General features: G+C 43.8%; 1 long non-coding RNA gene across 1 annotated transcript in view; it reads left to right on the top strand.

Moving 5' to 3' along the window:
* The window catches only part of LOC308627717, a 1,107,544-nt gene that overhangs the window by 95,353 nt on the left and 998,660 nt on the right, over positions 1-13,531 (top strand). The gene's annotated exons all lie outside the window — the stretch shown is intronic.

The raw sequence follows: 13,531 nt of genomic DNA, 5'->3' as shown, positions 1-13,531 counted from the left end.
TTGAATTTGGACATTTAAATGCTGCCTGTTATAGATGTCATACATCTGTACTTGATTGAATGGTAAACTATGTATTGAATGGTAGCTCTTTATGAAGAGAATGAGTTTTCATCGTAATAATAAAATGCTTTGCAGAGCAACCCAAGACATTCTATTTCCTCCAGAAAGCCTGAAGAATCCCAGTCAATCCTTCTATAAATATTCTAATACTGCCATAATATGTCTTGGCAGGCAAATAGACGTTGTAAAGTTCAAGCATGGTATTAGCTAAGAAGAAACCGCCAGCCCCTTGCTTAAAGTTCATTTACTCTAATTCACTGCCCAATTCACACAGGCCCCTTTCCCCCATTTTCCTCACTCACAAATCATATGGAACAACAAACTGGGGAATAGCCTTACCAGAGGCATATGCAGTGACAGATGCAAAAATGAGCAGCAAGTGTAAGAAGTGAGCAAAAAAATTAGTAAAAAAAAAAAAAGGTAAATTAATCAACCATTGACTTATTACTAAGAATAGCTCTTTTGTCTGGTTTAAAAACAAAGGTAAGTGATCTGTAATGTGCTTGGAAGCATCAAAAAGTAAGATGAATTAATGGATAGATCGGATGAATAAATGGAAAGAGACGTCATAAAACAAGTGTGGAGGACTTCCCTGGTGGCGCAGTGGTTGAGAGTCCGCCTGCCGATGCAGGGGACACAGGTTCGTGCCCCGGTCCGGGAGGATCCCACATGCCGCGGAGCAGCTGGGCCCGTGAGCCATGGCCGCTGAGCCTGCGCGTCCGGAGCCTGTGCTCCGCAACGGGAGAGGCCACAGCAGTGAGAGGCCCGCATACCGCAAAAAAAAGAAAGAAAAAAAACAAGTGTGAAAAAATACGAATGATAGAATCTCAGTGGTGGGTACATGAGTGTCCACTGTAAAATTCTTTCAACTTTGCTATATGTGAAAACTTTCATAATAAAATTTTGGGAAAAAATGTAAATCTATAATTTTCGATAGCACAATCAAGGGATATGGGAGAGAGAGTCCAATAAATAGTGTGATAAAATCCTTTCTGATTTGGGAGCGGGACAGAGATTCTAAATAACTGCAAATTTTGATAGAAAATATACTGTTAATTATATATTTTCTTTGAAAGAAAGAAACATAACACATAGCTTCCAAACCATAGAATAGAATTTTAAAAATAAAGAAAACTATCCCTTTGAGACAGGAAAGGACAGAGTAAATAAGCAAACATAAATGAGGTAAAGCGAAAATTCTCCCATTGGAATAAGATGGTACAATAATCATTAAGCTAACACAAAACCACACACTCACATACACATCCAAACGCACTTCACACACACACACAATACTCTCTTCCAACCTCGCCTTGTCCCATAAAGAGTAATTTCAGAAGTTTGGAATATAATTTCTTCCCTGCTCCTTTAATCAGTCATTACCTCTTCCAATATTGCCTGGACACCATTCTCTTTAGATGTATGTTGCACTTTACATCTTTGTGGGTGTCTGTGTTGTGTATTCAGTATCATTTCTTCATCTCTCTCAGTTCACTCGTTCACTTCTCTGTTTAGTCTATATTTAACCTTTCACCAAGGTCTTCATAATCAATTATATATCTTATTTCTACAAGTTCTTTTTAAAATTCAAGTATGCCAGTCATTTTGTTAGTTGATTATTTCTTACTTATGTTTCAATTCCTACTTTTAGAAATACATCAAACATAATTCATATTCTCTACCTGATATTTCTAACACCTGAAGGCTTTAAGGATTTTCTTTTCCTGCTGAGTCTTGCTCATGGTGGCTTATTTCCTTAGGTAGTGTGTGTGTGTGTGTGTGTGTGTGTGTGTGTGAGAAAGAGAGAGAGATTGTTCACTCATGTGCTTTGGAATACAATCTGTGAGCATTTTTGGAGGCCTGGGTTAGAGGGTACCTTCCCCCTGAGAAGACTTGCCTTCACTTTTGCAAAGGCACGTGCGAGACTTGGGTCCAGTTTAAGAATCTATATTTCAGGTATTACAAATAATGTGAATTTAGCCCCCGGACTTACAAGAGGGTCAGGCTGTGGTCACAAATTCTCAAAAGACACCTTTATATCCACTCATATTCCAGGCTGGGCAGACGAGTTTATCTGCTGTAGGACTGTGTCTTATGAGATGTATTTTTAATTGCATAGCTCTTCATGGGTCCTACCTTTATGCAAGGGGATCAGTGATCCAACTTCCCTCCTTTCACAGGCCCAAGGCTTTAATCCCTGTCCCCTATCCCATCCCACCCACCTCTATGTCAGCCCTGAAATCAGAGCTCCATCCCTAATGTGTCCCTAAAGCACCCGGCGACTTCACTGCTTGCTTCTTCCATGTATTCTCCTGCCTATTGCCAGGACTCTGGGTTTCCTTTACTTTCTGACAAACTCATCCATTCATTTTAAAAGTTAAGTATTTGTTTTTATAGTTTAGCAAGCACTCTTGGTGTTTAGCAAGCACTCTTGGTGTTTTTATATTTTAGCAAGCACTCTTGGTGTTTGTTCGTTTGCCTGAAATAAAACACTCTCAACCTCACAGAGGGAAACACAAAGGGCAAGGCATTCTCCCCAGCTTTGCCAAAAACAACTACACAGCTCACAGGCACACAGACCACAGACAGCAGATCAACAATGGCTCTAGGGGGAGGTGACTGGCAGTATCCAAGGAATGGACTCATTTGCCCACATGTTTAAGATGCCTCTGGGTCTCCCTGGAAGTATTTGGTAGGGGATCTTACAAATGATGAAGGGTCCCGTGTCACCAACCAGGCACAAAACCAGTGAAATTACAGCATTTCATGTTCCAGTGATGACTACCATTCATGTCCACAGACTGTGGACACCTAGGGAGTCTCAAATAACACCGATAATTCAAAACTTCAAAAGGCAACTATAATACCAAAATGTTGTAATTCTTTGTGGACAGGGACAATGGCTTTTTAATCCAGCTGTAAACCCAGCTTGAAGGAAGGCTCTGAATACATTTTTATTGACTTCATGAATTATTCATGGTTATGTAACTGTTACCCATTAACCCTTTTTGCTTAAAAGGGAGATTGTAACTTTCAGAAATCATTTCTTTTCTCCAGCAAATAATACAGGCTCAAGAAGAATTTCTCTCAATAAATAAACCGCTTATGAGCTATGATTTTTTTCTTTTTCTCTTTTACTACGGTTGTAGCGAAATTATGGTCAAGTCCTTCAGTTTATCCTTGAGTTGCCTGCAATGGAAACCTACAATGGAAATATTAACCTAGAGAACAAGGATTCAATGAAGCTGATGAGGAATCAATCATGAGTTTTTGTGGTTTTTTTGCAGTACGCAGGCCTCTCACTGCTGTGGCCTCTCCCGTTGCGGAGCACAGGCTCCAGATGCGCAGGCTTAGCGGCCATGGCTCACAGGCCCAGCTGCTCCATGGCATATGGGATCTTCCCGGACCGGGGCATGAACCTGTGTCCCCTGCATCAGCAGGCGGACTCTCAACCACTGCGCCACCAGGGAAGCCCACTAAGGCCTTTTTTCCTCTCTCATCTCCTCCAGTTCAACTCTTCCCGCCTCCCCCCACCCCAATCAAATCCAAAGAGCCATCAAACAGGGACATTTAATGATATTTTTCTTACCTGTCATTTCCAGTCGGACATTCTTTGTCCTGGTTCAAGTTTCAGTTATATCTTATGTGTATGGCTGAAAGCCTGTGATGGAGCCTACACAAATCTATGCTTCACAAAATCACCAGAAAGAGTTACATAAAATAAAAATTGGGTCACATCACTGTCTTGCTTAAAATCTGCTTTACCCACAACAGAGGTTCTCAGACTGTAGTCCCCCAATCAGCAGCAGCAGCAGCACCTGGAAACTTGTGAGAAAAGCAAATGATAGGTTTAACCCTAGACCTACTGAATCAGAAACTCTGGGGAGGAGGGGCTCACATCTTCATGTTAACAAATCCTCCAGGTGAGGGCACTCTGAGGTTGAAAGCCACACATCTACCAGATTAAACCAATCTTCTTAATCTGACATACACAATCCTCCCTGATCTAGTCCAGGTCCGAACACTTCTGCCTTATTTCTATCCATTGTATGACTTGAACTTGACATCTGAAAAATGGAGAAATATTTGTTATTTCCAGGTGTGGAAGCGCATCCCCAAAATTGTCCTCCAATGGTCCCAGCCTCCTTGCATTCATGCCTTGTGTATTTCCCTCCACGTGGAATAGGGTTGATCTCTAATCAGTGGGATATTGTGGTAATGAAGGCATGAGGCCCAAGGGCAAGGGGATATGGAATGGGCAGTGGAAGAAGGTAATTACAAATACCAGCTACCACCACATGACCAGTTGTGGACTATAATTATCATGAGTATTTCTTCCTTATTTTGTTATGAACGTGTGATTCATATCCATACATATATGGATATATTTACACACACACGACAGATAGCTTCATTTCCTGCCCTTTTTAAAATCCCTTTATCGTGCAACATAAGATGTATTTATTTTATGTCATAGTATTTAAGTATTGATAACCTTGCATCATGGTATTCAAGTTACAAGGTATCAACAAGAGTAAACAGCATGCAAGGATGTTGCATCCTCCTCTGGAGAAAGGGTTAGTGAGTTTTCAGATGTACACAGGATAGTTGTATCATGTTAGGTAGAAGTATGACCTCGTTATTATCTTCATTTTGAGATTAAGGGTGGTTTAAGGAGATGCCAAGTTGACAAGAGCTGGACTTGTGATGGTTAATTTTATGTGTTAACTTGTCTGGGTAAAGTTGGGCCTCATCCAATCAGTTGAAGGCCTTGATAGAACAAAAGGCTGACCTCCAACAAGCAAGAGGAAACTGCCAGCAGACAGCCTTTGGATTTGAACTACATTATCAGCAACTCCTGGTTCTCCAGTCTGACAGCCCACCCTGTAGATTTTGACCTTGTCAACCTCCATAATGTCATGAGCCAATTTCTTAAAATAAATCTCTTTCTCTACATATACACATCCTATTGGTTTTGTTTCTCTGGAGAACTATGACTAATACATGGTCACACCAAGTTATACCCTGTCCCACGTGCTTTTCTTACAATGAAATGTTGACATTCCCCCTTTAAATGGTGGAATCTATGATCCCCTCTAACCTAGCAGACCTTTGTAACTGCCTCAATTAGTAGAAAGAGGAGGAAGTGACACTGCTTGACCTCTGAAGCTTGGTCATTAAAGACCACAGGGTCCTTGGGATGCTGCTTTTGGAATACAACCACCATGTTGTGAGAAAGCCCAGGCCACATGGAGAGGCCACAGCTGGCCAACAGCCCCAGCTAGGGTTTCTGTGTCATGAGCATCAGTGTGTCACGTGAGTGAAGGAACCTTCAAATGATTCTAACCTCTAGCCTTCAAGTCTTTCAGCTGAGGTGCTAGTTACTGAGGAACAGAGATAAGCCCTTCCTGCTGTGCCCTGTGCAGGGTCCTCACTCCCAGAATCTACGAGCATAATAAATGAAGCTTTTATGCCACTACATTTTGAGGTAATTTTTTATGCAGTCATAGTAACTGGAACATGACTATTCAGAGAGACACTTGAAGCAGCCTTTACGAATTCCCAGTCTCGCTATTATAACATCAGGGGAAACTATATGACCAGGCAGAATAAATTTCCACCATATTCAGGATTATTTTCTCCAGGCATTTTGAAGAATTTTTTTATGTTGATATATTTTATTAATTTATTCAGTAAATTTTTACAGAATCCCTCTTTGCACTAGGTGCTACATTAGGGGATTAGGAGATCACAGCATTTGCTTTCATGTTGCTTATGAGCTATATCTGAAAGGATTTAAGAAGATCTATATGAGTGACTATAACACAAAACATGGCAATTTGGGATCATAATATAACAGAGACCATACAAAGATGGAAGGAAAATGGATGGTATTGATTTCCTAAAGGAAACTGCTTTCTACCCAGACTGTGAATTTCTTTCTAAGGGTTCTGAGCATGTAGAAGGGATTGGGGAGTGCAAATGTGTCGCATAAGCTCTGTGCATGTTTTCTGTTTAACCTAGGCTAAATAAACTCAAATTGAAATTTTTCCTATAGGTCTTTGTACTAAGAGAACCTGAAAATCAAAGAGGATATTCTTTTCAAATGTAGTTTTGTAAAATACAAAAAATTGGAGCAAGTAATTTTTCTGATGGCCCTCTTTTTTCTGTTACGACTTCACCAAAGGATACAGAGCTGCAACAAAGGGAACTCAAAGTATATGCCTCAGAGCAATTAAATAGCCTGTTAGATAATCTCTCTCAAATATGAGCTATTTTCAGTACACTTTGGGTGCTGTCCTATCTATCTATAATCTATCACTCATTTAGCTATATGCCTGATGTACCTGGAATAAGAACAGCAAAGCTGTCATTAGCTGTGAAGATTTGGAGAATGGACTTTGCCCGGAATGTCTCTTACCCATCAACATGGACTTTGCCGACTGGAGTAACATATACATAGAACCTATATTTGTCTTGGAAAAAAGATCTTGCCAGGATTTTCCCTGGCAATTGCATAATTGTTATTTGAACTTCATAATTCTATTATGAAGGCAACTAAAAAAAATATGTCAGGCTTATGATAATGACTGATTGTTTCAGCTATTAAGAACAAACAAACAGAAATACAAAACCAGAACTCCAGACCAAAATCTTCCGTTTGGCCCTGTGGAACATTGAATTCCACAGGAAGATGGATTTATCTTCTCCCTGGGTCTGTCAAAATGAATAAATCATTTTGAAGAATTCTTGACCACCCTTTTTATCAACCCTCTCCTTCTTTAAATACAGCAAGTGGTCTTGTTTCAGTCTGCTTCAAATAAAATTCACAGACCTTGGGGATTTCCCTGGTGGTCCAGTGGTTAGGACGCGTCATTCTCACTGCCGAGGACCCAGGTTCGATCCCTGGTCAGGGAACTAAAATCTGACAAGCCATGTGGTGTGGCCAAAAAAAGTAAAAAAAAAAAAAAAAAAAAAAAAAATCACAGACCTTGTTAACAAGTGATCAGTTTCACAGATAGGAAGGAAGTGCAGTAAAACAAGGACCCAGGGAGAGAGGCTGAGAAAGCAAGCCTGCACCCTAGGTGCAGGTGCAAAATGTGTCTCTTTTGCAGGTGATGGAACTCAGGGGTCCTGGCAGATTCTGGGCAGCTGGATTCAGGACATCTGTCTGGTGCAGAGCCTGTTCTTCAACACCCACAACCTCCAGGCCGTGTTCTCCTGCTCAGGCTCTTAAGTGTGGAGCCATTTCCCCACGAGCCATCGGCGTCGCTGGCAGGAGCTGATCAGCACAGGAGCTGGCGGGCAGGGGGGTCAGAGTGGTGTTCATGCCTGCGGGCCACTCAGCACCCAGCCATAAATCATGTCCCTGCCTGGCTTGCTTATGACGAGACCGACACAGTTAGTAAGATCTCTTTTGCTGTGTTACAGCCCCTCTGAACCTCATCCGAGTTGTCCTTTGTCTTCTGCTTCCCATATATCTGGAGTGATGGACTTTGTGGCCACTTCTTCAGGGGATAGGAAATTATAGGTCTCTGGATTTATGTCCATTTGCTGGCTCTCTCTGGTCCCTGTACCATAAGGTGAACACTGGGGCAGCGAGAATGATGTTGCATTCTAATAGATCTGGACCCGTTTCTGACAGCTTATTTTGACAAAAGCATAAAATTCAATGATCGTTGCTCAGCTCAGAAGCTGTGGGAAATTCAGAGGGAAAAAATAGGATGTTTAAACATGAGCCTTCGCTGTCTCCAAACTGCTTTCTGAGTCAGGTAAACTGTGAAAAACAGGGTAGACTAAGTCAACAAACTTAATGACAACAATGGCTGGTCCAGAAGAAACATGATTTACCCCAGAGGATGAACAGGCTTTTTTCTGATGTTGAGGGATTGCCACCTGCTACTTGAACAAATAAGGGGTCTGTTAGGGAAGCAGGGGGGTGTGGAAGGCAACCTCTGAGCTGGTCCCTAAATGATCCTCATCCACTGGTCCTCATGCCTTTGTGTGTGTCTCATGCCTGTGAACAGGCCTCTGTGACCAATGAAATATGGCAGAAGTGGCAGTGTGACTTTGATGGCTAGGTTGTAAAAGATATCACTCGCTCTGCTTTGTTTACTAGGATCGCTGGTTTCGGTGGCAAAGGGGGGTGGTGTAGGGGGCGCCAGCAACCATCTCATGAGAACATTCAAGCTGCCCTAGAAGAGGTCCAAGTGGAGGACAGAGGCCTCCTGCTAATTGCCACGCAGTCATAAGAGCCAGTGGCCTTTACAAGCTGATCTTTCCCCTCCCCCACCCCGCCCCTGCCCCTAGACTTCAGATGATTGCAAACCTGGCTAGCAGCTTGACTACAACAGCAAGAATGGCTCTGAGTGGACATGCCCAGCCAAGCTGCTCCTGAATTCCTGCTCCACAGAAGTGTGAGCGATAATAAATGTTCACTGTTTTAAGTCACTAGATTTTTGGGGTCACTGTTCTGTAGCAATAGATAACTAATGGAGGGGTATATAAATTAGGATTAGGTTTGGTCATTTGGGAGAGAAAACCCAAAACAAAGAAGATAGATGTTTATTTCTCTCTCATGTAAGAAATCTAGAGTCACAGTTCTGGCTGGTACAGTGTTCCTTGGTGCCAGGGACTCAGCTACTTGTCTTGTATTGTTCTGCCATCCTCAGTACATAGCTTTCTTCTCATGGTCCAATATGGCTGCTCAAACCCCAGCCATTGCATCCCTATTCCAGCAAGAGGAAGGAGCAAGAGCAAGAAGGATGCACCAACTCCATTAAGGGCACTTCTGTTTATATGCCACTGGCCAGAACACAGGCATACGGCCCCGCTACCAGGGGGGTTAGGAAGTGGAGTCTTTTTTTTCTTTTTTTTTTGCGGTACATGAGCCTCTCACTGTTGTGGCCTCTCCCTTTGTGGAGCACAGGCTCCAGACACGCAGGCCCAGCGGCCATGGCTCACAGGCCCAGCTGCTCCGTGGCATGTGGGATCTTCCCGGACCGGGGCACGAACCCATGTCCCCTGCATCGGCAGGCGGACTCTCAACCACTACGCCACCAGGGAAGCCCAGGAAGTGGAGTCTTTATTCTGGGAAGCCATACATCTGGCTTAAAGTCAGAAATTTAAGGGAAAAGAGAAATAAACATTGGGGCAAACTAGCAGTATCTGTTAGCTGGGGATTGGCCTTAAGCAGGATTTGCTGCAAGTTGCTAGCTTCGCTGAATCAGAATAATAATTAGGAGTTTGCCAAGAAGAGAGGTGTGGTATACTACAGATGGCAGCACACTCTTTGCCATTCCTTGCATCAAGAGGTAGAGCCTGTTTCCGCTCCTCATGAATCTGGGCTGTGCTGATCATGTGACTTGTACTGACCAATAGAATCTGGCAGAAGTGACACTGGGCTACTTCCACAGCTGACTTGAGATATGCAGCCTCGGCTTTCAATTTTGGGGCCCTATCCTCTTGAAACCCAGCTACCATGTAGGAAGTCTGTCTTCCCTGGGATTAATCCTGCTGTGAGAAGGTCCAAGTTGACCACGTGGAGAGAGCAAGGTGGTGTCCGGGAGCCCTACAGCACCACCCATGAGAGTGAAGTCTTTTCAGACCGTCCAGTCCAGCCCAGCCCACCAGCTGAATGCAGCCGAGTGAATGACCCCAGGTCATGCCATGTGGAACAGAAGAACCAGCCAGGTAAGCCCTGCCCCAATTCCAGGCTCACAGAATCATGACCAATAAATTGGTCGTTGTATTCATTTGGGGGTATTACTCAGCAATAGATAAGTGAAACTAACAGGGAAAGGCTATTCTGGGGAGAGGAAACAGCATCGGAAATACACAGTGGTGAGAGGCAACCTGCTGTATGCAAGGAATTCTAATATTCTTTTTTTTTTGGGCCGTGCTACACAGCACCCCAACCAGGGATCAAACACGTGCCCCCTCAAGTGGAAGCATGGAATCCTAACCACTCGTCTGCCAGGGAATCCCCAAGGAATTCTATATAGTTTGACATGCTGGAGGGTAAAATGATCCCAAGGGTACATGCTGGCAGGAAGCAGGAGGCCAGACTTGGAGGGTCTGGTGTGTGCCATCCTGAGGAAGACGGAATCAGGAGTCTTACCAACCAAGAGCTGTATCAAAGTGGAGAGGGTGTCCTGATGGAAGGTTGGCCACATCTGCTCACAGCAAGATTCAAGATCCAGAGCAGGTGATGCCAAGTTCTCTGTTCTCCTAAGACATAGATCTGAGGGCAAACTTCCTGGGGAGCCTTTGAGGAGGGATAAGTTGCAGTTACCTGTGTGGCATGATGAGTGGGTTTGTATTATCTATTGTGAGGAAGGATTTCTGGGGGGCCACGTAATGAAGATACTGCATTTTCTAATTGACTTCTTTTACATTAAAACAACTCTCTCTTGCTGCTTCCCTCTTGGTGGTGGCTGGATCCTTAGGAGCTAGGAACGAGAGCCCAGAAGGAGCCAGGATAGGGACTGGGGAGTGTGGCTGGGTGCCAATGAAAGGACAAAGTAAACAACCTGATTTGAATTATATTCCCTAGGCTGGGTTCAGGCTCACTTCCTCCATTACATATGGCACATTTCATCTTCATTTTTGGTTGTGAGGAAATGACCATATATTCAAGGACTGTTTTTTTTTTAATTCAAGTGATTCTTTTTTTTTTTTTTTTTTTTTGGCCATGCCACTTGGCATGTGGGATCTTAGTTCCCTGCCCAGGGATCGAATCTGTGCCCCCTGCAGTGGAAGCATGGCGTCCTAACCACAGGACCGCCATTCCTCAAGGGTTGTTTTTGATGGTGCCTTCATGGCTCAAGCCAAGGTCGCCTCCATCTTGAAGCCACGATAGGTTTCTTATTGCTCTATTCTAGAATATTTGAAAAAATTTTCTGAGTGATCCATTACACAAAATCTATACTGATGAATGTCTCATCTCCTTTCTTTTCTGTACCTGTTAGGTATGTGTTGGGTGGTGAGCCAGAGAGAATTAACAGTGGCTCAACTACGTAATGCATTCTCCAGCCACAAGAGGTCTTGAGGCAGACAGACCTGGGCTCACCACCATCATCATGGATCCAATCTCCTCCTATTTTCTGCTTCAATAGCCTTAGCATGAAGCTTTCATCTTCAAGGCTCATCACTGCCTTTCCAGGTACCATGTCCATATTCCAGAGCACAAAGAGTATCTGCCAGTCAGATCTTTCCTTTTTTTTTTTTTTTTTTAAGGAAATCCTCTCTATACTCTCAAGGGCCTGGGTATCTCAAGGACCTATTTCGTAGGCCTGACTTTGTAGCTGCAAATCTATCTGGTCTGCAGTGGCCTAGTAAGTACAGCTTACTTGAAAAGTCAGTACATAACACAATCTCTCTGGGTGTATGGATAATACAGCAAAATTCCACCATATGTGATTGGCTATGGGTTCAAAAGGTCCAATTACCCAACCCAATAAGATGCTGGGTTATTGTTTGTTTTTTTGTGGGGTTTTTTTGCAGTACGTGGGCCTCTCACTGTTGTGGCCTCTCCCGTTGCGGAGCATAGGCTCCGGACGCGCAGGCTCAGCAGCCATGGCTCACAGGCCCAGCCGCTCCGCAGCATGTGGGATCCTCCCGGACCGGGGCACGGACCCGTGTCCCCTGCATCGGCAGGCGGACTCTCAACCACTGCGCCACCAGGGAAGCCCGATGTTGGGTTATTGTGAGGTTATAGAAATAAATGTCCAGGGAAAAGTGCCAGCTGGGATTTTTCCGTCCCTTTCAACCTTTACCGGGATCAACTGCAGTTTGGCGCCACCTAGTGGTGGTTGTCTTCCTACCTAATGATTTATGTAGGTGGGTTTCTGGAGCCAGGCAAGGATTCCAGGACTGTCTCCCGGATAGTATGTGCCCATTTAATCAGCCTGTTTTGGGCAGAGTGGACCAGCAGGATACTGGACTGGGGACACCCATCATTTATCTCTTGGTTGGATGAAGGGGTTGCCTACCGCTTCTTTGCCTGGCCTTGTCCTACCTGCCAAAGAGGGGAGCCAATCACATTATATCCCAATTCACATTATTGAAGGTATTATTATATCTCTCGTATTGTATTTACTAAATAAGCTAAACTTGATAGTGAATGAGCAGAAAACATTATCTGTTACCTTGAAACCCTCTCTAGAGACTATTTCTTCCTCTGACCTAGATGGAGTCTCCAGCATCTTCCAGAGTTTTTCTAGTCACTCTCAGATAACAAAATGTTGCCTGGCTATTTTCATCACAGTTATAGTCTCATTTCTGTAATTAAACTATTGGGTCCAGTGTCATGATCGTAACTCACAACTTTAACCAAAATGACAGCTTCCTCACTCCCCAGTTTAGCAATGTGGTGAAGGATGCAGTCAATCTCTTTTCTGCTCTCCCCTCTACCATTAGCTGTTGTTTCTGACCCTTGGGGAGCTGTAAAATCTGGACATGGAGGAGACACACCTTTATTTGGCTGGTGCCTTTGTGATCTGAATCTGGCGCTCTCTGGCTCAATAATTCCCAAGGTCGATTTTTTTTTTAGCTCAGGGGTACTTTTTGTTGGTTTCTTGGAGATTCTTCTGCTGGTATCCTCCAAATGCAACTTCCATGAAGCAGGTGATGTCTGTTCTCTGGTTCAAAGGTATGAATAAAACAGGGTCCTTTGAGGGTCTGTCGGCTACATCATTTAGCTTCTCCAGGCAGCTTTCTTGGGCACATTCCTCCCCCTTTTTTTTTTTGGCTACGTGGTATGTGGGATCCCGACTAGGGATCGAACCTGCGCCCCCTGCATTGCAAGTGTGGAGTATTAACCGCTGGACCACCAGGGAAGTCCTGGGCATGTTCCCTTTGAAGAGAGCTTCAAGTCCACTCTCCACAGGTCCAGTTAGCCCTGGGCGGAAAAAGTCACACGTTTCCCCACAGTTGTTGGAAAAGTGGTCTCCTCCTACAGCTGCCTTCTCTTCCCTCTGGCTCTTTTCCTGCCCTGCTGCCTTGGGGCCTTCTAGTCACAGCTTCTCATAGCATGCCTTCTGCTTCCCAAACTCCTGAGATCAAAAGTCCTCTGAGTAGTCCCCTGGAAAATGCTTTGTCCCTTGAAAGAGGAAAAATATGGCGTACGTGGCATATATTCAGAACTGCTACATTGCCTAACTCTCAGGGGGTATCACATATAAATTTATACAAAATATAATGAGAATATAGACTATAATGTGAATGGTGCCCCCTGGAGGTGCGAAGCTGCAGGCAGGCCTGACTGTATTGTCCTTGTTGGAACTTTAGGTGAATCCTATTACATGTAATAGTATAATAATAGAGCTAACACATATATTGTTACCACGTGCTGTGCACTGTTGTAGGTGCTTTACCTATTTTATTCAAGCCTCATACCAATCCTTCAAGATAGGTACTATTATTCATGGTTCTTTCACAAATGAGTAAACTGAAGCCCAGACTTGTTCAA

Source organism: Mesoplodon bidens (genome assembly GCF_964165515.1).
Source record: "Mesoplodon bidens genome assembly, chromosome: 14".
In the NCBI taxonomy this organism is placed as follows: domain Eukaryota; kingdom Metazoa; phylum Chordata; class Mammalia; order Artiodactyla; family Ziphiidae; genus Mesoplodon; species Mesoplodon bidens.
Note: the sequence above shows the minus strand (reverse complement) of the source record. Positions and strands in the feature narration are given on the sequence as shown.